General features: G+C 40.9%; 1 long non-coding RNA gene across 1 annotated transcript; it reads left to right on the plus strand.

Annotated features, from left to right (window-relative positions):
* The first annotated feature begins 13,289 nt into the window (after window positions 1-13,289).
* Window positions 13,290-20,098, plus strand: LOC118498414. The gene is made up of 3 exons (XR_004900900.1): window positions 13,290-13,377; window positions 18,279-18,282; window positions 20,026-20,098. It is a non-coding gene; the product is annotated as an uncharacterized LOC118498414 (long non-coding RNA).
* The last annotated feature ends 6,957 nt before the right edge of the window (window positions 20,099-27,055 follow it).

The raw sequence follows: 27,055 nt of genomic DNA on the forward strand, positions 1-27,055 counted from the left end.
ATGTCACTTCAAAAACTAGATTATGAGAAGACTAGCTCCTGTTCTGGGTGATTTTTCTCACTCACTTTTGTTTTGCCTGTTCTAGGGATAGTCAATTGCCATGTTGTGAGGCAACACTATAAAGATGCCCAAGTGTGTGAGCTTGGAAGTGGATCTTCTGAGGCCTTCCAGCAGCCATGGGAGTGAATTTGGACATGAATCCTTCCAGTTGAGCCTTTAAATAGGACTTCAGCCTCAGTGATACCTTGACTGCAGCCTCATGAGAGATGCTGAACCAGAGGTCCTACCTAGCTAAGGCATACCCAGATTCCTGACCCTCAGAGACTGTGAGGTGAATTTGTTTTTGTTTTTGTTTTTTTTAGCTGCTAAGTTTGGGAATAATTTGTTACACTGTCATAGCTAACTAATAAAGAGGCATTGCATTAGAAGTTGACAATGAAATTATTAGTAATACAGGGGTATAGGAGCAATAACAGAAGTCTATTTAAACTATCTTAAGCAGAATAGAGCACATATTGGTACCACACATTTTTATCCACTTAACTATTGATGAGTACTTGGGTTGCTTCCATAGCTTGACTCTTGTAAATAATGTTTCAGTGGACATAGGGGTGCATCTATTCCTTCATATTAGCGCTTTGGGTTTCTTTGGATATATACATGGAAGTGCAATAGCTGGGTCATAAGGCAGTTCCATTTTTAGTTTTCTGAGGTTATTCCATACTGTTTTTCACACTGGCTGCACTAGTCTGCATTCACACCAACAGTGTACTGGGGCTCCCTTTTCTCCACAACTTTGCCAACACTTGTTGATTGTTGATTTATTTATGATGGCCACTCTGAAAGGTGTGAGGTGATATCTCATTGTGGTTTTAATTTGAATTTTTCTGATTAGTGATGTTGAACATTCTTTCATATGTCTATTGGACATCTCTCTGTCCTCTTTGGAGAAGTGTTTATTGAGGTCCTCTGCTGACTTTTTAATTGGATTGGTACATACATACCATGGAATGCTACTTGACCACAACAAAGAATGAAATCTTACCATTTGCAACAACATGCATGAACCTAGAGGGTATAATGCTAAGTGAAATACATCAGACAAAGAAAGAAAAATACTGTATGATTTTCTTATATGTGGAATATAAAGAACAAAATAATTAAACAAACAAAATCAAAACAGAATTGTACGTACAAAGAACATTCTGCTGATGTTGCCAGAGGGGAGGTGGGTTGGAGGGCTGGGTGAAAAAAATGAAGGGATTAAGAAGTACTAATTGGTAGCTTCAAAATAGCCAATGGGGTATAAAGTACAGCATAGAGGATATAGTCAATAATACCGTGATAACTATGTATGGTGCCAGATGAGTACTTAGAATGTTGAGGACAACACTTCGTAAAGTGTATGATTGCCTAACCACTAAGCTGTACACCTGAAACTAATACAAAATCATATTGAATCTAAACTATAGTTGAAAAATACATTTTTAAAAAGTGGAGCACATATCGAAAGGATTTTTGATTATCTCCCGGAACTCCAGGGCAGAAAGAGCACCAGGGCACATGAGGACAGGAATCAGAATGTAAAATCCACTGAAAAACAGGTAGTGAACCCCTTTTTTCTTGACTCAATATATTTACAAAGCTCTTAAAACTTTCTGTCTCAGCAACTGGCATTTTCTATTTCCTTTTGTCCATGGGGAAAATCAGGTATACTTGAGGGCCTTACATGTCCTTTTCATTTGCACACAACAGATACTTACTTTAATTCCTAATTCCTAGAAGAAATGGGAATTATGAGAATTCCTAGAAGAATTATCAGATACCACATCTTAAATCAGCTGTGTATTTTGGTGTTCCCAACAGAGGCTAGCAGATAGGGCTGGCTGACCAATCAGAAGGGTCTTTGAGAAGAAGGTATAAGAAGTGAAGGCAAAGCAAACAACAAATTGCTTGAACTGCCCTCAAGAAGCTTGCAATTTATTTTAGTGGGCTGGGAGGAAAGGTATCAGGACTATGGAGCATTTTACTGGTACATCCTTAACTGGAGAATGGAGAGTTTAATAAGAGAACTATGTGCCAGGTCTATCTAGATGGCTTCTTGAAAGTGACTACTCTTTTCTAGGCTTCAGTTTTCTCATCAATAAGATGAGTAAGTTGATCCCAGGTGACCTCTAACAGTCCTCCAGCTTCAAAATTCTGTGACTCTAAGGGAAAAAGAAAGCAAGGAAGACATCTTCAGACATCCTCATGGAATTGTGGTACATGGCATTGTATGATCAGATGTCCTTTATCTCTGGCATGTGCTAGAGGTGCTCTGCAAAGAGGAAAGGACAAGGTAAAGTCACCGCTGAGATTGGCCTTGAGAACAATCAAACCACCATGCCCCAGGTTTTAGAACAATATTTTTGGGTGAAGATGCAGATATATAGAGCTTTAGAAGTCATTCAGTGGCCTTGAGCCTTCTATAGTTGAAGGCTACTTGGAGAATTTTCAAAGCAGAACATGTTAAAAAATAGAAAACCAATTTCACCCTCAAGTCTGTGCTGCCTTCTTGAAGAAGGTTATTGGGATAACCAAGGTTGCTTTTCAAATGATGGGCTAGGGCCACAACTAGATGCAATTTTGGTCTCATGCACCCATCTTCCCACTTTCCTCTCTCTCTCTCTCTCTCTCTCTCTCTCTCTCTCTCACACACACACACACACACACACACACACACATTCTCCTGAGTCTTGATCTCAAAATCATTCCTCTCCATGCTTTCTCCCAGTTACTCAGAGCTCCGCTTGCTACTGACACCATCATCTCTAGAAGGCAGCACCAATCAGTTTGCTCCTTGCCTTGTATTATTTGCATGTCACTGTCTCATTCCAGTGCTGGTGGAGATCTTGGTTTTTGTTTTATTAATCTAAGTGTAGAAATGCCCTCTCACCTTTCACATTTCCATTGGCTAGAAGGGGAAATGGGTGGAAATAATTGCTTCTGTGCAGTTTAAGCCTAAAGTAGCAGGTTTGGCTGAAGTCTGGAATCTCAATAGGAGACACTTTTCTAGGAAATAAGACTTGAACAGGAAATACCAATTTAATGTGGCAGATAAGTTTTTCCTTTCCTTTCCTCCCCCACCCCATTCACAAAACAAAACAAAACAAAACAAAAAAAAAACAGTGTATGTTAAGGGGCTGAGAACTCTAGCCTTTTGTGAGGCTGAAAAGCCACCTCCCTTACCAGTGAGGATCAATTAGTTAACAACTGTTAAATGCTTTGAAATGAAATGTCTCTTGTACCCAAATACTCAATCTGCTTATAGCCCTCAGTATGATATTACAGGAGGGAGATGTAGATCCTGGCTGACATCACAGCTGTCAAAGTCTTTTTTGTGTGTGATCTCTGATAACTTCTTCCTCACTAGTCAAAGAATGACACATGGGAAAGGGGGAATGGCATTAGGGCCTCGTCCAATAGTGAGGGATGAGAAGGGAAAGAGAAAGATAGGGGTGCAAGACTCATGAGGAGAGGGAGGTAGGAGGTGGGGCTGGGAGTAGAGTAAGAGAGAAAGAAATTCAATTATTATCAGGATCACAGAGTTGTAGCCTACCCTTACATTTCTGTAAAATCTGCTGAAAGCAAATGTAGTCTTGGGGAAAAATAAGGTTTACTCTAAGAAAATAAAATGTTCCTTTTAAGTTAAGGTATCAGGGATTGTTTTAATTGTCTTTTCATTATCTGTTGGTTTATTTAGTTAGTGGGTTGCTTGGTTGGCTGCATTTTGTTATTTTAATTTGAATCTAACAAAATATGACTCTTGTAGTTTGCAAATGTGTTTTTTTTCTTTTTGCCTGAAATGTGAACTGATCACCTGCCCTAGACATAGGAAGATGCAGGCCCTCCATCACCTTAGCAGCAGGTCCAGCCTGCCTGGACCCTATTACATTCTGTTCTCATCTTTGCCCACCTTGGGAAGACCTGTGCTTGGGCTGTCACCCTGGCTACCCTCTGGTTGCAGGGAGCTGAGTGTTTGCCCTTAACCATTGGTCATGCTGAGCCTGCCAAGTTGGATTCCTTTCTTTATCTGTGGGGAAGAGGGCACAAGGCATCTTGAAAATAGAAAAGATAATGAACAATGACAAAATAGGGTTCCTGTCAGGGAAAATCTGGCAAAGAGAAGGTGTGAGTACTGCTGAGTCTGTGAGTTATCTACCCTGGAGGTTGTCAATGCCCCAGCCAGTGGGTGCTCACCCAGAATGAGGTACAGGATCATTCATTCATCCTTTTTCCTTTCTCCATTCATTCATTATCCATTTCTTTTACTGTAAGTTTATCCATTTACTCTTCATTCATTAATTATAATATCTATTCATTTTGCATTTATTATATATGTATTACTTCAATAAACACATACTGAGTACATTCTATGTTATCAGGTACTATTTTATGTTCTAGGCTTCCCATGATAAATAAGCCAAAGATGCTCACTTAAATAAATCAGACACATACCCAAAAAACTGTGATATGGATTAAGCATAATACATGTCCTACCAGAGGTACCAACAAAATTCTCTGGATGCTCTGAGGAGTTACATCAAGGTGGAAGGAACTCAGAAAATTTTGTAGGGAAGGTGGCATTTGAGTTGATCCTGGAGAGTTGAAAGGAATTTCTCCCCATGATGACAGGGATTGGCAAGAAATATAACTGGCATCAGACCCAGCTCAAGGAAGGGCATGGAAGCAAGATGTTGGATAAATTCCAGGGAAGGTAGGTCACTCAAGATGACTGGGGTGCAGGACAGAGGCAACAAGAGCAGGATATGGAGTGGAAGGATAGAGAGCCCAGGAGACCTAAGGACTTCTTACTGGGATGGCAGAAGTGTCTCCAAAGGCCACAGTTAAAGCATGATCACATTAAAAAAAATAGGAAACAAGACTGCATGTGGGTCTTCTGGAGTCTTTTTCCATCAGCAGTTTAGCCTAAATGAGTTTGTCATATTCACTAATTTCTATAAAAGAACCATGCATCTTAGTCCAAACTTATATGGCAAAATGATTATAAATGCTGGGTCTGGATTTTGGATTTCTCAGAGCAATATGATGCTTTAAAAATTAAAGGGAGTGCCGTAATGATGCCAACTTTTAATTTTGGCAAGACACAATATACTCAAAATTTGCCAATTTATTATCACCATCTGTGGCAAAGACTACTAATTACCTACAAAGTATCGATTCTCCCCTTCTTCCTAATAAACAGAATGCTATTTTAGTAATGGGGGGGGGGCAATATGGTCAAATAAAAACCACATTTTCCAGCCTCTATTGGTCACTGGGTGGAGCATCTGGGACAGCTTCCAATAGGGCCATGGGGGCTGGCTGGTTCTCATGTGTCTTTCTCTCCCCTCCTGTTCCTTCTTCCAGTTTAAAATTACCACCTTTGTGAGACCACAGTGCAACAGCATCATGTTAATACGGGGCTCACTCTAAGGAGCTTGTAACTTTTCCTAGGAAGTAAGGAACAACATACTTGCTCCATGCTTAGAACCCTCCAGGTCTCTCTTGGTATTTTTAGTTCCTTCAGTTGCAGCCTTCCCCATATTTGACCCTCATAGGTGTGTGAGGGGAGTGAGCATGCTGGCACCTGGTGTCTAGCCCTTCTCTCTCTTTCTGAGACTTGTCCTTCCATCACAGCAAGAAATTTTGTTTGCCCCTCCTGTCTAGTAGTAACTACCTTGTAATCATGACCTCATTTAGTAGATGGCATCATCTAAAATAGTATAAAGCACTCAAGGTATTTCAAAACAGGGGAAACTCAATATGTAGAACTGTGTACAAAAGTATTGGATAGGCAGAGGAGATGTGTGGTAGGCACCATGATGCTCCACCCAGAACCCCCCCCTCAAGGAAGGACTTGCTGTCCCAGCTGCTGGGAATATTGAGGATGCTGGGGGCAAAGAGCCTCTTGCTGTCAGCTGTCTTCAGGGTTGGCCTCAGATACAGAGAGCATTTGCCCAAGGCTATACCTTTCTTGGCCACCATTTTGGCCCATTGCCAGATAACTCTAATGGACCCTACATACTCCATATCTCCCTGTGGGGTTGCTCAAGGTTTGGTCAGACCAGCATCACAATTTGACTTCTCTCTCTACCCAATCCTGCAGACTCCTGCTCCCTCCCACAGGCTCTGATCCTTAATAAACATCCTACATGCCAAACTCCATGTCAGTATCAGCTTCCAAACAATCCAACTTATGATATGAGGTTACCCAGAGATTAATAAGTAACTGCAGAAAATCACAGACACCCCTAGGCTGAGCAACAGATGGCAGGAAGCATGTCACCAGAGTCAGGGAACCTGCTTACTACTGACATGGCTGGATCATTTTCTATAACAGAGCCATTGCTAAAATTCCAGAGCCCCCCCTGGAATCACCAAAATTGCTGGATCCTGGGCCCACCCACTACTGAAAAAGATGCCACTATAAATAGAAAAAAAGGAAAAATGTCTTCTATCTCCTTCTCACCTCTCCAGTTACCTACTACTTCCCTTAAAGAATCTTCCTGGAAGCCAGCTGGCAAAGGAGTCTAGGAATTTGTTTTCCCAGGGTTCCAACCTTGAGTGACAGAGGGGAACACAGAAGGGCAGGAACAGAGCTGAGAAAAGAAAACGTAACTGTCTGGCAGTAAACCCCAACCTTAAGAAAGACTGAAGAGGGGGCGGGAAGAGCTGAGCTTTCAGATGTGTCCTGGCCTGACTAACATCTTTATTGCAGCCTCATGAAAGACTTTGAAGCAAAGAACCCAGCTAAGATGCACCCAGACTCCTGACCTACAGATGATCAGGACATAAGAAATGCCTGTTAATTTAAGCAGCTAATTTTTTGATAATTTGTTAGAAAGCAATAGATGACTGACACAGTGAGTGATTAATAATGTGGGGTGGGAAAAGCCAAGGAAAGCATCTTAGTTTGGAATAAAAATGCTTTAGTAGGTAGCAAAGAGGACACAAATATTGCAAGTAGAGAGGACAGCAAATGCAAATGCTTGGAGGTATGAAGCTGCATGGTGTGTTCCAAGATCTACAAGCAGTTTAGTACTGCTAGATTGCAAAATGTTGGGATATATGGCAAGGGATGAAGTCAAAGTCAGGAAAGCTAGACCAGTGGTTTTCAAAGTGGAATTAGAACCAACCAGGGAGCTTTAAAAATACTGGTACCTTGTTCCCACTTCCAGAGATTCTGTTGTAATAAATGTGGGTTGCTTCATTGACTCAAATTTAAAACAATTCTCCAGATGGCAGGGGAGAGACTAGGGTGAAAGAGTGAGGTACTTGCTTTGGGTAAAAAATTTAAGGAAACACCAAAAAACTCAGTAATAAAGATAAGTAATAATTTAATACAATACTTTGAAATTAAAATTAATGCAAAAACTCCATGATGAACAAACTATTAAAGAATCCTCAGGTGATTCTAACATGCAGCCAGCATTGAGAACCACTGCTCTAGACATTGAAGGAACTTGTGTACCTTCCTGTTAATCTCAGGATTTGAACTGGGAAAAGGACCTCAAGCAGCAGGAAGCCATGATCAGATGTATGATTTTGGAAAGTTCATTTGGTTGCTGAATGGTAAGTAGGTGGGGAATGTGTAGGTGTGGTAGGATTACAAAACCATAGACTAGCTGGAAAGATACTGCATAAATTTTACTAGAAAGTGATTGAGTGTGCAATAAAGTCAGTAAATAATAGCAAGGATTTAGAAGAGAGGAAGGATGAGTCAGTGATGTGGTAGAGTTGGATGAACCCACTTGCAAGAGTCAATCATGTGCATCTCTTCTCCAACTTTATGTTTAGTGACATCATATTGGTAGTTTGAAATCAGCTGTGGTGAAGGCATTTGCACCAGAGAAATTGGCAAACACTACAAAACAGAGGTGGTTGTTTTGTTGTTTGTTTTTGTTTTGTTTTGTAGTCAGTTGTTAAACATTGACTAGTATACCCATGGCTGAGAGACAGGTTTATCAACACTAGAGAGGACTTGATGGTGAGTTAGACATGGAGGGTAGGGGAAGAAAAAGACCAAAGTGACCCACAAGATGACTGTATGGCACCGTCAACTACATTATGAATTTAAAGAAGAGAGAGCTGGTCCTGGGTTAATTGTTAGTTACAAAAGGCAGTGTGCAGGGAGACATCTGAGTAAAGTTTCTTTTGTGCCTTTTATTATATTCTAAAGCATCTCTAACAAGGCACAGGTCCTCAAAGATCTAGGGTATGCATAGAGACAAGCTGACTAGGGAGGAAACCTCTTCTCTTTCTCACTCCTTGGTCTGTGATGTCTAGGATTTTGTGTCTGGGGAGGAAGGAGCTGTGAACATCACTAGTATGGAGGGCCATAGAAGCAATTGCATGATTACTATAATCTAGTCAACTGTGAACTAGGCTGGGAGTGTTGATTCTATGGTCTGGTCTGCCAAGATGTTGGCTAACTAGGACAACTTGTTAAACCTCTTAGTGCCTCGTTTTCTTCATCTGTAAAATGAATTTACTAGTTCTTCCTATGGTGTGATTATGAACATAAAATGACATAATAGCTGTTAAGAGTCCTCTAGATTTTTTAAACTCTTCAAATACCATATATAATCACATAATTGTGAAAATCATTATTATGCTAATAGCCTTAAGATTATCATCTAATAATTTTCAAAGACCTGGATGGACCACTGTGAAGTCATTGTATACAGGAAACTTCCTAGGAGGATTTGGAAAGCTAATTAAGTTTAAATTCTATGGCTGGGCACTAACTAAAATTTTGGTTTACTTTTTACTTCTTCCTTCCTTCCTTCCTTCAAAGTTTAAGAAACTATTGCTTTCCCTCAAAGAAAGGAAATTGATTTGGCTTCATGATAAGAAATTTCAGCTTAGCTTACCTACTTGCATTTGAGTTCGAAGTTTTTCTAGATATATTATCATTTAAACTGGAGGAAAACAATCTTCCTTAACTAGAGCATGGGCCATGACCTTTCCTACATGATGGGCAGCTAATCCACTTAGAACCAGTGACTTACTTTGTATAATTTATAAGCCCCCATGAAAAGACAGGCCTCCATAGTTTAATATTTCAGCCATCTTCCCTTCCATTTCTTCCTGTAGATGTAGCAGCAACAATCACATGAATCATTTCTGAAATGAGTCAATATCAAATATCTGGAGCTTCATCTGCATTCCATGAAGGTTCAGCTCATTCAAGGAAGTTCCTATAGGATTTCAAACACATGGATGATTTACCTTTGACACCTGTTACCCCAACGTGTCATTTTTTTTAAATAAAGCTTTAGATTCTCTGACACCCCTCTTATTTAGAGATGAGAGTCTGGGTCCCCTTCTCTTGAACCTGGGCATCCTTGTTTCAGTATAGTAGAAGTATGTTATGTATGTGACTTCTGAGGTTTTGTTATAAAACTCCATGCACCTTCCTCTCCCTTGAAATATTTATTCTCTGAATACTTTGTCTCAGGACACTCCCTTTCAGAACCTAGCTGTCATGATGAGTGAAGCCGAAGCCACAAGATGATGCCATATATAGATGCTTTGGTCAACCATTCCAGAGAAACCCAGCCTTTGAATCATCTCTGCCTAGGCACCAGACATGTAAGTGAAGAAGCTTTCAGGTGATACCAGACCCCAGCCGTGGATTCACCCAGCCATTCAAAACTTCCTACTTGAGGCATGTTGCAGAACAGGGACATTATAGAGCACAGATAAGCCATCCCTGTTGTGCCATGTTTGAAATCCTAACCAGCAGAATTCATAAAGACAACAAAATGGTGGTTGTTTATGCCACTGAGTTTGGGGTACTTTGTTATACAGCAATAGATAATTGGAACACTGGCTGGCTAGATGTTTCTTTTCTTTTTTCAGGTCCATGAAAAATTACTGGATTGGTCAATGAGGATAAGTTTCTTCAAAACAAGCAAAGTATTCTGTCCTTCTGGCTGAAGTACTAAACTAGTTTCTCTGTGAGAGATCTAGATTATTCTTCCTTGTGTGTTGACTTCTTGGTAAAAAACAGTTTTTGGTGGTTTTGGTGTTGAATTTCTTTTCTCTGTCTATTTTTATAGGTTTTTGATGATTCATTCACTAATTCACTTATTGATCCAATAAATATTTATCAAGCCTGTTCTGTAGCAGGAACTCTTTTAGATGGTCAGTATATAATGGTGAGCAAAGCACACATGATCTCAGTCTTTCTGGAGATGGAATCCTGTGCAAGGGTCTTAATCTTTTTCATGCCACAGACCCCTTTGAGATCTGGGGAGGTCATGAACCATTTCTCAGAATGTTTTAAGGTACATAAAATATATGCTATGAAGAAAACTAGTTATATTGCAGTAGTTACCAAAATATTTTAAAACCACACTTGTGATACATTTATTTATTAATGCATTAAATAGTGCATTAACATCTGGATGTGAGGCTAATAAATTTTGAGGTAGAGATGAGTCAGCCCAATATATTGAGATACTTGCAAAAACTATATTATGAAAATACTCGTGATTTCTGTTGATGACAAAGTCACAGGTGCAGTCAATACTACTATGGTTTATCATCAACATACCTAATAAAAGGAGAAGGTATATTTTAGTAAGATTTAGTGCAATAAATTCGAGATATTTTTATTTCCCAAATTAATGAATCTTCTGGATTCTGTAGTCCATGGATTCAGGTTAAGAACCCTTGGTCTGTGGCACAGACACACATAAACCAAATGACAGCACCAATATATATAATAATAAACTGTGATGGCTGCTATGTGAATATATTAGTTTCCTGAGACAGCTAAAACAGAATACCACAAACCTGGTGGCTCAAAACAACAGAAATTTATTCTCTTTCAGCTCTGGAGTCCAAAAGCCTAAAATTATCATCACTGGTCCATGGTCCCTCTAGAGGATCTAGGGAGAATCCAGATACTTCTAGCTTCTATTTTGGCAATCCTTGGCTTGTAACCACATTATTCTAATTTTCAAGGCCAGTATCTCCAAATATCTCTGTTTTGTCTTCACATTGCCTTCTACTCTCTGTGTGTAACAAATCTTCCTCTGGATCTCTCTTAAAAAGATACTTGTGACTATATTTAAGGCCCACCTAGAGAATCCAGAGTAAGCTCTTATCTCAGCACCCTTAATGTAATCATATATGCAAAGTCTTTGCCATGTAGGTACATTTACAAGTTCCATGGATCAAGATGTGAATAATTTTTGAGGGACCATTTTTCACCCCACCATAGTAACCAGGAGTGCTGATGCAAGCTGGGATAGTGGTGTGCCAGGAATGATTTTCCTGAGGAAGAGACTTTGGGCTGATAACTGAAAGAAGAGTAAGAGTGACTAGATGCAGATGAGATTGTTTCAGATAAGGGGGCTAGCTCAGGCAAAAAAAAAAATCTAGAAGTTGGAAGGTTTATACAAAATCCTTGGTGTGGAAGATAGATAATATGTCTAGGTCCCAGAGGGGGCCAGGTCAAGAGTTGAGAGATGCCCAGGAGAGGTCAGTGGGGACCACATCATAAAGCATCTTACGGGATTTGGTTCTAAGTATTTCCCTTATAGCAATCAGAAGACATTGGAGGGTGCTATAGGATGATTGTCTGTGTCTTCTCAAAATTTATTATATTGAAATTGTAACCCCAAAGTGATGATATTAGGAGGTGAAGCCTTTAGGAGATTGTTAGGTCATGAAGGTGGAGACATCATGAATGGATTAATGTCCTTATAAAAGAGGCCTGAGAGAGTTCCTCCCACCTTGTGGGGACACAGAAAATTGGCAGCCATCTGTGAACCAGCATGTGGGCTTTCACCAGACAACAAATCTGCCAGTGCTTTAGTCTTGGACTTCTAAGTCTCCAGAACTGCGAGAAATAAATGTCTGTCATTTATCAGACATCCAGTCTATGGCATTCTGTTTATAGCAATACAAATGGACTAAGACGGTGAGTGTCCTATGCCCAGAGTTGAGATTTTGAAAGATCACTGTGGTTTAATTGAGGAGAATAGATTATGGGGTACAGAGTTGCAAGAATGCATAATAAGAGGGAACCAGTAAGAAGGTGTGGTAGGGGCCCAGACAGCTATGAGAGACTACTCAGTCTAAGGTGGAGGTGATAGAGGTGGTAAGAATTTGAGAACAGGTTAAGTAAATGGACATGTTAGAAAAACCAGTGACTCAGGACACAATATAGGCTTTGTTAACTGTAGAAAAGCATGGACAATGTAAATTTTCAGTAAATATAAATGTAAGAGTTTTCATTTACAAATATGGGTGCAAGAAGTGAAATGTGTCTTTATTTTCCTAAATTCAACTTAATTTGCTCTGAGCTGGTAGAAAATTAAATTTCAATTACTACTAATTCCACATGCCCCCTTCCCAAAGCTGTATGAAAGGTTTGAGCACTTTATACAAATGACGTTTGAGGAAGGGCCCTGCGGTATGTTTAGTGCTCAGTGATCATGGGTCACTGCTGTCATATATATAATCTTGGTGTTCAGTGGACTACTTCCGTGCAATATCAAAGCAGTCTATACCAACACTCACAGAAGCTCTTTGATTCTTCTTGGTAGGCAGTTATAGCCACCAGAAACTTTCAGATAGAGAAGAATAAGCTATTCTATTTTTAATATTTTATTTATTTATTTTTGGAGAGAGGAGGGGAAGAAAGAGGGAAAGAGAAATATTGATGTGTGAGAGTTACATGGATTGGTTGCCTCTCGCATGCCCTAACTAGGGACCTTGCCTGAAACTCAGGCATGTGCCCTGACTAGAATCGAATCAGCAACCTTGTAGTTGATAAGCCAGAACTCAATCCACTGAGCCACACCAGCCAGGGCAACTTTTTAAAAAAAATTATATATTATTGATTATGCTATTACAGTTGTCCCAATTTTCCCCCTTTGCCACCCTCCACCCAGCACTCCCTACTTCCCTCAGGAAATCCCCTTACCTTTGTTCATGTCCATGGGTCATGCATATAAGTTTCTTAGCTACTCCATTCCTATACTGTACTTTACATCCCCATGGCTACTCTGTAACTACCTGTTTGTATTTCTTAATCCCCTCACCTCTTCACCCATTCCCCCACACACCCCATATCTGGCAACCATCAAAAAACGCTGTATCCATGAGTCTGTCTCTGTTCTTCCTGTTTGCTTAGTTTGTCTTTTAGATTCAATTATTAATAGATATATATATTGCCATTTTATTGTTCACAGTTTTGATCTTCTTTTTCTTAAATAAGTCCCTTTAACATTTCATATAATAATGGTTTGGTAATGATGAAGTCCTTTAGTCATTTCTTGTCTGGGAAGTTCTTTATCTGCCCTTTGATTCTAAATGGTAGCTTTGATGAGTAGGGTGATCTTGGCTTTAGGTCCCTGCTTTTCGTGCCAATCCCTAGCCTGCAAAGTTTCCTTTGAGAAATCAGCTGACAGCCTTATGGGAACACCCCTGTAAGTAACTAACTGCTTTTCTCTTGCTGATTTTAACATTCTCTCTTTAATTTAACCTTTGGCATTTTGATTGTGATGTGTTTTGAAGTGGTCCTCTTTGCACACATCTTGCTTTGGGCTCTCTGTGCTTCCTGGACTTACAAGTCTCTTTCCTTCACCAAATTAGAGAAGTTTTCTTTCATTATTTTTTCAGATAGATTACTGATTTCTTGCTCTCTCTTTTCCTTCTGGCACCCCTATGATGCAAATGTTGTAATACTTGAAGTTATACCAGAAGCTGCTTACACAATCTTCATTTTTTTTTATTCCTTTTTTCTTCCTGTTGTTCTGTGTGGTTGTTTTTTGCTTCCTTATGTTCCAAATCATTGATTTGATTCTCAGCTTCATCCATTATATTCTTGTTTCCCTGTAAATTGTTCTTTATTTTAATTAGTGTATCCTTCATTTCTGACTGAATCTTTTTTACATTGTTGAGGTCCTCACTAAGTTCCTTGAACATCCTTATAACCAGTGTTTTGAACTCTGCATCTGATAGATTGCTTATCTCCATCTTGTTTAGTTCTTTTTCTGGAGTTTTGATCTGTTCTTTCATTTGGGCCATGTTTCTTTGTCTTCTCATTTTGGCAGCCTCCCTGTGTTTGTTTCTATGTATTAGGTTGAGCTGCTATGACTGTGTCTTGGTAGTGTGTCCTGTAGGGTCCAGTGGCACAGCCTCCCCTATCACCCAAGCTGGGTACTCGAGGTGTGACCTTTGTGTGGGTTGAGTACCCATGAAGAAAAGAGTACCCTTCTCTTGTAGTTGAGCCTCGGTTGATGTTGACAGGTCAATGGGAGGGATTTACTCAGGCCAGTCAGCTGCAGGGACTTGCTGTGACCACTGACCACCAACCTCCACCTTCTGTGAAGGATCAGCTGTGCAAGGGCAGGGTGGTGGAGCTCCAACGTGGTCTGTAGTTGGCCACTGAGTATGCAGACCCTGGGGTTTCCTCAGTGGTGCAGGCTAAGGTCAGCTCCCTCCTATGTTCTGTCCAGGGCCACCCTGCCTGAGCTGTGAAGCAATCTGAGATGGCTGCTAATTGTGCTGGGCTTGGAGATTCCCAAGCTAAGATGAACTGTTAATCTAAGCTGGCTGCTGCTAGTGCCAGGCCTAGGGCCACTTAGCAAAAGGGTCAGAGACTGGGGATTCACTGAGACTGGCTGTTGCTTGCTTGAGAGGATTTAGGAAGTTTTGAAACATGAGCCAAGACCAGCCATTCATATGGAAAATCAGTGTTAACAGCTTGGGTGGGCCCATAAGTTGGGTGGGATGCAGTCTCAGGGGATCTCCAGGGTGAGGCAAACAATGTTAGCCAGGTTGATAGAGTCTCAGATATGGCACCCACTTGCCAGCTCTGTGGTTCTGTCAGAGTAGGATTCATAAAAGGGACAATGGCCTCTGCCTACCTTTCTCTCTGGGGGAAAACAGTCCCCCAGCTCTCCCGTTGATGCCAGACACTTTAGTTCTTCCTTGTATGTACTGGTGCTTTTCAAGCTGCTACCCCAGTGCTGGAGTTGAGAGGGAATGAATCTGAGTAAGTCCATGTTTGGGTTCTTTTTTTTTTTAAAGATTTTATTTACTTTTAAATAGGGGAAGGGAGAAAGAGAGAGAAGGATAGAAACATCAATGTGTGTTTGCCTCTGGAACACCCTTACTGAGGACCTAGCCCACAACCCAGGTATGTGCCTTGTCTGGGAATCAAACCAGCAACCTTTTGGTTCACAGCTCAATCCACTGAGCAACACCAGTCAGGACCCATGTATGGGTTTTTTAAGGGAAACTGCTTGGGATTCCAGAAGATTCTTCTACTGACTTGATCCCCACTGGTTTTTGCAGCCAGAAGTTATGGGGACTTGTCTTGGCACTGGAACCCTGGGCTGAGTAACCTGGTATGGGGCTGGGACTCCTTGCCCTTAAGATATCTCTCCAAAATTTTTATTCACCACACATTGATGTGGGACTAGCCCGTTACATGTCTCAGGTCCTCCTATGAGTCCAGATGAATGTGGTTTCTTTAAATCTGTAGTTGTCAGGCTTCCATTCAACTCAATTTCGAATGGTTCTGGGTGATGATTGTTCTCAATTTTAGTTGTAATTTTGATGTGGTTGTGGTTGAGGAGGTGAGCCATGTCTGCCTACATTGATATCTTAACTATTTGTAGCTATTCTTTTTATAACCTCACCAACAGAAGGAAAGTCTAAACACATTTTGGCACTTGCAGGGACATTTATTAACTCTTTAAAAAAGGAAAACACAAGAACAGTTCATATAACCTGTAAGCTTGGAAGCCTTGGCTTTCTATTATTTCAAGTGTTTAAACAACCACCTTGCTGAAAGTTTCAGTTGAGGCAAATCTCAAAATTCCAGAGGTGGGGTTCTTGAATAATATAATCAAATCTCTTCTATTCAAGGCTGAGTACAAGATCATTTAGAGCTTGAGTCTAGAGCTGCTTATGGATGTGGGCTACTGGCTTTGCTAGCTTCTTACAGTCTGTTTATGCTTCCCTTTGCATTCTCCCATAAACTATATAGTCCATTTTTAGAGGTGAAGAAACCAACACTAGGAGAATGGATAGATGAGCCTCAGGAAGAAAGGCCAGTCAGTGAAAGGTATATTGTCAAGCCAGTTACCGCTGTAGGTGACTAGAGCCTAAATATGCAGAGAAAATACTTAGAGCCAGTGTAGAACACAGGCCTCAAAGTTATTCCATCTGTTGGGAAAGGAAGCTGTGGAGCTTATGTACCAATTCTAGTTTATTATTGATTGAGTGCTACTCAAGATGAATTAATTTCCTGGCACTTTTGTCTAGTAACACAGGAACAAAGTAGGCTCCAGTGGCAAGAGAAAACTTTTAAGTTGTGCAATGCATCTGCTGACAGTTGACAGTGAGGTGGTGTGCCCAAAGTGTAAAGGTGTGGGAACACATATGGCATGCTTACAGCATTGGCTACAAGTAGAAAGAGAGCGCATCTCTGGCATTCCACCTTTTATATAAGAAGTCACTAATTCTACCAATGAAAACCATTTCAGACATCCACTATAGACTAATTAAGAAAGCCTCAAGTGTTGAATGGAACACTATCAATGACACGTTTAAAGGAGCCACCTCTAGAAGGTGGCTTTTCTGATCTAAAGTCAGTTGAGAACTCTTGGAGTGAGAAGTCTCCAATAGGCAAGTATGGCTCCTAGAGTTGAAGCTTAAGTCATCACATACATAAAATCACAAGGTCTATGCTGAAATCATTTAGAGTAAATCACAGACATCATACTTGCTATTTAAAAGCCCTTTATTTGGGAGATTTGACTCTACTTAGTCACTGTGCATGGGAACAGGTTTCAAGTCCCCCACTGCCAATAGAACCTGTGAGAATCCAATCCTTTTCCTCAAAGATTCCCAAAAAGTCTATACCTCGTCTCCCTCTTTTTTATTTGTTTATGTTTCATTTATTGATGAGAGAGAGAGAGAGAAACATCGATTTGTTTTCCACTTATTTACGCCTTCATTATTTGATTCTTGTATGTGCCCTGAATGGGGATCAAACCCACAACCTTGGTGTATTGGGATAACATTCCAACCAACTCAGCTATCCAGTCAGGGCCCCCTCCTTCTTAATGGAGATTTTCCTTCTTAAAATCCTTGAACTTCAAATTTTCTACTCGATTTCCTCATTCCCCTACATATGCACAGATGCACACTGTCAATGCAACTCCTTTCAGTGGCTCTAGATTTCTGTAAAGCATGAGACTGGAGTTGCACTTCCTAACCTGTGTCCTACAACCCTCAACTCTAATTTTTAGTCATTCCACAGTGAGCCCCTGAGGCAAAGGAACACCCTGCATATCTTCCTGTGGGAACTGAGGAGAAGGAAAAATATCTAGAGCAGTAAGATCAAACTGCAAATTAGTATCTTAACACGTTACCCTGCCATGTTTGTGTAAAACTTGTGCTCCATGCTTTCATTTAAAAAACAAGGTAATTTAAGGGGACTAAATGCTAATGAAAAATACAAAACAAGAAATTAAATACAAGGTAATTTAAAAATACATAACATATATTGATGCTACTACAGTATAGTTACCAATCCATTGGCTGTCTCCTGTGTTTCAGGGTCTATGACAAAATCAGTATATACATTATATCATTAAATTCCTATGAATCATTGAAGCATAATTATCCTATTTACAAGTAAGGAAAATGAGTTTCATAGGGATTTTTTAAAAAACATGTTTTATAATCATAAAATAAGTTAATTGTAAGAAAATTAAAAAGCTCAAAAAGGAAATAGAGATCCTTATAATTTCTCAATCCATATATTATAATGTATTATATTTTAATTATATCATTACCATAATTTTGGGGGGGTCTCTGATTGAACATATATTTTAAAAAACTAAAATTGGGTCTTTTGGTAGCAATCTTTTTTTTAAAGATTTTATTTATTTATTTTTAGAGAGGGAAGGGAGGGAGAAAGAGAGAGAGAGAAAAACATCAATGTGTGGTTGCTGGGGGCCATGGCCTGCAACCCAGGCATGTGCCCTGACTGGGAATCAAACCTGCAACACTTTGGTTCACAGCCTGCGCTCAGTCCACTGAGCTATGCCAGACAGGGCGGTAGTAATCTTTTTTATTTATCCTCTGAGAATGCTGAAGGACAATTTTCTGACATAGATTTTCTTGAGCAGGAAACTAAATCTTCACCAAAGCCATCCAAAAGCATGCAGCCTTCAGATCATTCATGGTTTGAGGAGATATGTGGTAAACGGGGGTGTGTCAGTTTAATTGTACAATTTCTGTGGGTTCTTTGCAAGACTCTTGGCCTGCTGCTTACAAAAACTTTTCTTGGCTTGCTAAATAGCCCTTCTCACTTACCCCAGGATCTTCCATCTGGTTGAGCATCTGCAATTCAGATTGTGTTACTTTAAAATTTTAGGCCATTCTCATTGGTCATCTGAGACCATAACAAAAATCTACACATTTTATTCATCCTCTTTTCTTTCTCAGATGAAGACAAGTTTGAGAACTCTAAGTCTAAAACAATATTTTTAGAGTGCCTCTCAAAGAGTGAAAGGAAAGAAAAGAGAAACCCATTTTGAATCTCCTTGCCAAACTCCCCACAAGCTCACAATTGTCTTGGGTTTGAATCCCAGCTGAGCCAGTACATTCCCTGCCTGGGGCAAAGACAGAGCCTGGCTTCAACCCAACCCTCCTCATTGTGATAGGATGCTGAGACCCGCCACTGTTGCAGTGCAGGGAATGAGGATGATTGGAAACTCCATGCCACAAGAGTAGGTGACCTCACTCCTGGTAACCAGGGTCTCTGTGGCTGTAGTTCTTTTCAGGAGCACTCACAACCTCCCTCCCCTGCTTGCTTCTTTGCTGCAGACCATAATAACCCAGACTGTGATTCCTTTAAAGCAAGGACTATATCTGACCTATTTTTGAATCTTCAGACCCTCGTAGTGCTCAAATTATGTTTACCAAATGAATGAATGATCTAATTCCCCTAACACCAAGGCATTCACCACAACTAACTGGCTCCTTTGACCTTCAATGAGCCAAATGCACAAGATATTTTTTACAATACCCACACCTATGGAAACAGAGGTCCAGGTGCCAGATTAACCAACCAGGGCCAAAAACCCCAACATGCTCAACTTCTCTCTTTCACGCTCCCATGCCTAGCTTGCGAACCTCAGAAGAGAGGCTCAGACCCAACCTCTGCTTGCTTGTCAACCTCACTGGCAAATTTAGCCAAGACCTTCATCCTATCTCTCCTATCACAGTGGGATCTAACCAATCCTAGAGCAAAATGCTTCCATTTAATGGAATTTTACACAAAAGTTTATATCAGACTAGTGAAAGCTGTTGATCTGGATAAAGGTGAAGGTGTCCCCCACATGCTACTCTAAACCTACTGTCAAGTGGAATCATGGGCTCTAGGGACACACTTTGAAACCAATTGACCAATATTTCTTTTTTTTATTTTTAATATATTTTATTGATTATGCTATTACAGTTGTCCCATTTCCCCCCTTCTCTCCCCTCCACCCTGTACCCCCTTCCCACCCACGTTTCCCCCCTTTAGTTCATGTCCATGTGTCATACTTATGAGTTCTTTAGCTTCTACATTTCCTGTACTATTCTTGCCCTCCCCCTATCTATTTTCAACCTACATTCTATGCTACTTATTCTCTATACCTTTTCCCCCTCTCTCCTCCTCCCACCCCCCTGCTGCTAACTCTCCATGTGCCCTCCATTTCTGTGGTTCTGTTCCTGTTCTAATTGTTTACTTAGTTTCTTTTGGTTTTGCTTTAGGTGTGGTTGTTAATATTTGTGAGTTTGCTGTCCTTTTACTATACATGTTTTTTCTTTATCTTCTTTTTCTTAGATAAGTCCCTTTAACATTTCATATAATAAGGGCTTGGTGATGATGAACTCCTTTAACTTGACCTTATCTGAGAAGCACTTTATCTGCTCTTCCATTCTAAATGAGAGCTTTGCTGGATAGAGCAATCTGGGATGTAGGTCCTTGTCTTTCATGACTTGGAATATTTCTTTCCAGCCCCTTCTTGCCTGTAAGGTCTCTTTGGAGAAATCAGCTGACAGTCTGATGGGAACTCCTTTGTAGGTGACTGTCCCCTTACCTCTTGCTGCTTCTAGGATTCTCTCCTTCGTTTTTACCTTGGCTAATATAATTATGATGTGCTTTGGTGTGTTTCTTCTTGGGTCCAACTTCTTTGGGGCTCTCTGAGCTTCTTGGATTTCTTGGAAGACTGTTCCCTTTGCCAGATTGGGGAAGTTCTCCTTTATTATTTGTTCAAATACGTGCTCAATCTGTTGCTTTCCCCCTTCCCATTCTGCTACCCCTATAATTCGGATATTGGAACATTTAAAGGTGTCTTGGATGCTCTTAATCTTTTCCTCAATTTTTTGAATTCTTATTTCATCATGCTTTCCTGCTTGGTTGATTCTATCTTCCTTCTGGTCCACTGTATTGTTTTGAGACTCAGATTCCTTCCTTTCACTATTGGCTCTCCTCCGCATATCTTCCTGCATCTCTTTTATGCTAACCTGCATCCTTTCATCTAAATTGTGCCCAAAATCAACCAATTCAGTGAGCTTTCTGATCACCAGTGTTTTGAACTGTGCATCTGATAGATTGGCTATTTCTTGGTTGCTCAAAAGGATGAGTCCTGGGGGACTGATCTGCTGCTCTATTAAAAACATATTTTTCCCTGTCTCTCCTTTTTTTTTCCCCAGTCTGGTCGCTCTTGTTACGGTGGGGGGCGGAGCCTTAGGTGTTCACCAGGGCTGGGCACCCCAGTCGCTAGATTGTAACATTATGTGTGTGGGCGGGGGCGGGAGCGGGGACGGGAGGGAACAATGGCGGTAGTTCCATTCTCCTGGGTTCAGACCCTTCTCTGGGCTCCCGGGCTGCGAGTTCTGCCCTGGTCCACAATCACTGCCCCTCTGGGTCTGCCAGCCCCAGCTTGCATACTCAGGGATCACTGCTGCGTTCTTGCGCCCAGGATAGCTGTCAAGCCAATTTCACGCCAAACTTTCCCCGACCTCCGTGCGCCACCGACCCGCGCCAGCCCCACATCCGCCCGGCTCGTCTTCTCCTACCAGTCCGGATGAACGTGTCTACTTCAACTTCTTGGCTGTCCGACTTCCATTCAGATAAATCCTCTATCAGTTCTGGGCATTATTCTGTATGTAAATTATTGTTGTAAATTATTGTTGTTCTAATCTTGGTTGTGCGAGGAAGTACGGTGCGTCCACCTATTCTTCCATCTTGCCGGAAGTCCAATTGACCAATATTTCTACAACAGTCTTTCACCTAGCTTCCCTGCCCAAGTTTTCTGAAATGGACATCTAATCATGTTATTTTTCTTCCTAAAAACTTGTATTGCTTCCAGTTATAGATAGGAAAGCATCGTAAGTCCTTAGCTTGCATGCAAAGTCCCTCTCAATCTGGCTCATTTCAGGCCTGAATTTTCAGACCTATATCTCATCATGCTGCCCAGTGTTCCCTGGGTTCCAACCTCTTTAAGTGTCTCACTCTTGCCTGAGCATCCCAAGACTTTTCACAACCACATACCTTTACATATAACATGTCATCACCCAACAATGTTTTTCACTTCCATTTTTTGTCATACAAATTCAAAATATTCTTTGGGATCTTCATCATGTGCTATTTCTTCCATATAGCCTTCTGTGAGGACTATCTGTTCCTTTTCTTCCTTATTATATTGTGGGTTTCCTGGGTGTCATTCAACTCAGTACTCCAAAGTGCCTAGCATAGTGCTTGGTACAAAAGCAAATAATCAACAAATGTTAGTTGAATAAATGGATCATCAAACCAAGAATAGATCGTTGTTAGTTAAAGCCATCAAAGATTAATTCCCAGAGAGAGTGAAACTCAAGCCAAATTCTGAAACATAAGAGAGAGTGGTGTAAGTAGAAACTAGTTAAAGGATTTTAATATACTGCTGACTTTGGTGGACAGAGGTCAGGATTATTGCTCTGGCTGGCCTTCATTAAGAAAGGATAGATAGGAACTGAGGTAGGAGTCCTCAAGGCCTTTATTTACCAGAGTAGCTCATGAGTTAAAATTTCCAAAGTGAATCTCATCCCCGCTAAGCCATAGGCACTATGCTAATTATTCTTCATCTCACCCTCACCCAATCCAACACCCATCAATTTTCTGCTTCTCTTGCCCTTGGAGATTGCATCTCTTGGCTCCTTTGCCAACTGATCTTTGATTAAATTCTGAAATTGGATGCTCTGGCAGGAGATCTGGAATGTGGGAAGAGAGGAAGTTCAGAGTCCCTTCTTTCTCTTTGATTTTATATCTTTGGCAGAGGCTATGCCATTCAACTATAGTAGTAGATGTGAGGACAGAAGCAGCGATTGGAGTGATGAAAGGAAGGAGCCATGAGGCAGGTAATGTGGGTAGCTTCTAAAAACAGCAGGAAATAGATTGTTCCTTGGAGTCTCTTGAGGAAACACAGCCCTTCCAACACCTTGATTTTAGTCCTATAAGAGTCATTTCAGACCCAAGAACTGCAAGACAGTGAATTTGTATTATTTTAAGCCATTAAATTGTGGTAATTTGTTACAGTGGCAACAGGAAAAACCCAAGTTCTTATTGGATTACCCCTTCTGTGTGGCCCTTTTGTGGCTTCAAGGTTCTACTGGGTTTAAACAGTTGCTTATTTCCTTGATTCTCATTCCCTGTTTCCTGCTGTTGGTCTCTGAGTGCTTCAACATTCCTTGTTGGCTTCGGTAATCCTTCCCACTTGTTTGTGAGTTTTTCTCCCATTAGAGTCTCCAGAGCAGTGATTTTCAACTAGTGTGCTGCAGGAACTTTTAAAACATGCAATACCCGGCTGAAAAGAGGTCAGTCAGGGGCACTGACCTCTTTTCCCTTAGATTGTCAAATTTAAAAAGTGACAACTGCCAACACAACAGTAGCCTTTGAGTGTGAATGAATCAAAATAACACCTATTTTTTGCCAGATTGACAAAAATCTATTTTCTGGTGTGCCTCAGAATTTTAGTAATTAGTTATGTCTGCCATAAAATGAAAAAGGTTACAAATTGCTGCTCTAGAACCATTTAATCTGGATTCTACTTCCTGCTAGGCCTATGCCTAACTCTCCACCTCTGAGAAACATGGCAAAATGATTTCTCTGGCCACAATCAGAGCTCTCTATGGACTAAAGTGGCCATGCACTGTGGTCAGAGTGCCTTCTCAGTGGAATCTGTTTTTTTCCAGAAGCAAAATGCCTACCAGCCTCCACAAAAAAAGTGTGTTAGAATTTGAAGATATCACAACAGCCCCTTTAGCAGCAAAACATGAAAATAAATCCCACTATTCTTTCTAGCTTAGGGATTTGGAACCTCAGTGATTCCTGACTAGACTTAGAAATGAGCTCTGTAAAATGCTGAAAGTTGCAAATTTTGTGTGCAATTTTGTGCATATGTACAAGGGGAGAAGGGAGAATGGTCTAGAGATTTCACTAACAAGATTCTCAAGGGAGCTTTGCTCACTCAGCTGTTGGTATTTCCCTCACCATCTCATATTTTGCAAATGCTTTCTGTGTCCTGTGTCACATCCCCATAGCCCACCTCTGATTTCTGTGAGGCTACTGAGGCCAGTTCCTGTGAATGCAGCCCCCCGCCTTTATGGGTCTCTCCACTTTTCTACCTTATTGTTGTCTCTGAAGTAGTGGAAACCTGCAAGAATAGCTTGTAAGTGTGGAGGAGTTAACACCTTTGGGAGCAGAAGTCAGTGGATAAGTGCCCAATCACCAAGCTCCCCACTGGACTCTTCCAGGAGGCATTCTGTACACTTCACAAAAGTGTCTGCACAAATCAAATTCCTGGTGGTGATAAAACCTTGATAAAGCACTCATATTGGTTTGCTCTGTTCCCCTGTCTCACTTGCCTAGATTCTTCATTCCGACTTGCTGGGGTCACCTCTAAAATGAACTACTTGTATATCATCTCAGGCTCTTCTTTCTGGTAAAAACAGACCAAGACACCAGGAGAGTTTGACAGAAACCCAAATCCGGCCTTCACATGTAGACCATTGCATCACTTACACAGTGATGCCCAGACCCTCAGGCCCACTGGTACTTGAGAAAGTTTCCCTGTTCCACCTTGGAAGCCAGAAAGTCCACAGCTGAAAATTGTTCTTTTCAAAAGAGTGAACCATTTTTCTTTCTTAACCTTCTGGAACTCAGAATAACCAACTCTTTCTCTCATTGGTGATCTTTGTCACCCAACAACCCTCTCTAACACCCAAACCCACACTTGCCCGCAGAAGCCAGGAGAATGGAAAAATTTACCATAGTCCTAGAGGAAGGGAATTCCACTGGAGCCTTATAAAGCTTTCACTGCCCGCTAGTCATACCTATAGCCCAGGGATGTCAAACTCATTTTCACCAGGGGCCACATCAGCTTTGTGGTTGCCTTCAAAGGGCTGAATGTAATTTTAGGACTGTATAAATGTAACTAATCCATAACTAGGGGTAAGGAGCTCCGTGCTGCCACTGGGTAGAAAAAAGGTGCCGGGCCAGATAAAACAAGGTGGAGGGCCAGATTTGGCCTGAGGGCCTTGTGTTTGCCACCTGTGCTCTAGCCAAGTGGCTGCTGCTATTACCAGAACACCTCAACCAGATCTAGCACATTTCATGCATAGGAATAATGGGACATGAGGAAGATAAAGAAGGGCCGAATCCATGTTTTAATCTGTCTGGGGGAAGTCTGGATCACTATTATTAGTTTTTATTGCTACAGAAAAAATTCCCACAAACTTAGAGGTTTTAAACAATACTCATTTATTATCTCAGTTTCTATGAGTCAGGGGTTCAGTACAGCTTGACTGGATCCTCTTCTCAGGGTCCCACTAGGCTGCAATCAAGGTATTAACTGGCTCAGGGTCTTCTTCCAAGCTCATGTGGTTGTGGAGCAAATTCAGTTCTTTGCAGCTGCAGGAATGGTGATGGCTTGCCTCTTCAAGGCCAGCAGCAGAATCACTCTGACTTCTTCCATCTCTGACTTCTAGACTCTTTTTAAAGGGATCACCTGATTAGGTCTGACCCACATATACTCAAAGGGAGGGGATTATACAAGGGTGTAGGTAATTGGGGATCTTCTTAAAATTGTTCCTCACAACCACCCCAACTGGCCTCCTTTCTCTTCAGAAAAGCAAACTGGGGAAAATGATTACATAAAGAGAAAGAAGCTGATCTGACCTTAGTTGCTTTCTCTAGTTGTCATTCTCTATGAGTTATGTCTTCTATAATGAGAAAACATTTTTCATTTTTAAATTAACCATCAAATGAGAGAGAAAAGCCCTCAAAGTTTTAAGAATACAATTAACTTCTTTGATATGATTATCAGGAAAAAAAAAAAACCCACAAGGCTCTCTTTACCTTTGCTATCACCAGATCCTCAAGTCCAAAATTAGGGGTAACCCTTGACACTTCCATCTTCTTTTGCCATATAGATTACCAAATATTGTCCATTTTACATTCTCAATGCCTCATGAATTCGTGACTGCTACAGAGGTCTCCTAACCATCTCTCAACTTATGTACTTGCCTTCTGCACTCTATTTAACCCACAGCAGTCTTAACTGGGTGATCACACTCCTGACCCAGGGCAGGGTAATACCCTCCAATTGTTTTCCCAGGATGTTCAGTCTGTGGATGGCTCCATCACTGTATTAATTTCCTAGGGTTGTCATAACAAAGTATTGTAACCTGGGTCACTGAAAACAAACAAAAAAATCATTATCTCACTGTTCAGGAGGCTAGACATCTGAAATCAAGGTGTTAGCAAGGTCACACTCCCTCCAAAGGCTTTAAAGGAGAATCCTTCATTGCCTCTTCTAGCTTCTTGTGATCCCAAGCATTACTTAGCTTGTGGATGCATAACTAAAATCTCTGTGTTGATCTTTACATGGCTGTCTTCCTTCTGTGTCTGTGCATCTCTGTCCTTCACACAACATTCTCTCAGTATGTCTGCCCAATATAAAATTTGATATAAATTGATACACTCTGATTCCCAAAGTCGGCTTAGGTTCCCCATCATCTACTCTCCCATCCTCCATTTTCCTTCACAGAAGCCTCATGGGCAATAATGTTACATCAGTGTGATTTTTTGAATTCACATCTACCTCTCCCCATAGACTATAGGCTCAATAAAGTCAAGGCCTGTGACAATTTTGCTATTTCTTTTTCCCTCCCCAGCACCCAACCACATACCTGGCAATGAAAAGGGATTATATAAATGTTTTATTAATGAATAAATGAGTGAATGCTTATAAAACGATTTTCAATTCCTGGACATCTTGACAAATGGCAGGAGTTGAGACCAGTTGGAGAACTATATAGCCCTGATATTTGTGATGGATGCATCTTTTATGAGTCCCCAAGTCTCTGAAAAGGGAATGTTTATATCGGCTTTTCCTGAAATTATATTCCCATGGAAGCCAAGTTATTCCCCCACACTAACCTCAAAGTCGGTGCAATTTAAATATGTACTTTAGCAAAAGATCAAGGCGATGTTATGGACTTTCATAGCTGCTTATGAAAAACTGAAGCTTCTTATTTTTGACCTGGCGATGGCCAGGATCCACTGGGAACATGAGGAACACATGGAGGCATCATAGAGGAACATGGAGCCCCACTACTCAGAGCATGGTCTCTGGATCAGCAGCATAACTAGTATCTGGTAGCTGGTTAGAGAAGCCAACTCTGAAACCCTCCTCCCTCCTATGTGATCAGAACCTGCATGTTAAAGAGGGTCCCAGGTAAGCCATAAGCACAGTAATATTTAGGAAGCATTAAGACAGAGTAGAAATTGTCTCTCCCTGGGACTAGGGCCACTCACAGCATGGCAACTAGATCCCAAGAGAGAGCATCCAAATAGAGGGTGCCCACAGAGCAAGCACGCCAAGACATCAAGGCAGAAGCTGCTAGATTTCTTTTGGTTTAGTCTTGGTTGCCACAT

Source organism: Phyllostomus discolor, chromosome X (assembly GCF_004126475.2).
Source record: "Phyllostomus discolor isolate MPI-MPIP mPhyDis1 chromosome X, mPhyDis1.pri.v3, whole genome shotgun sequence".
Taxonomy (NCBI): domain Eukaryota; kingdom Metazoa; phylum Chordata; class Mammalia; order Chiroptera; family Phyllostomidae; genus Phyllostomus; species Phyllostomus discolor.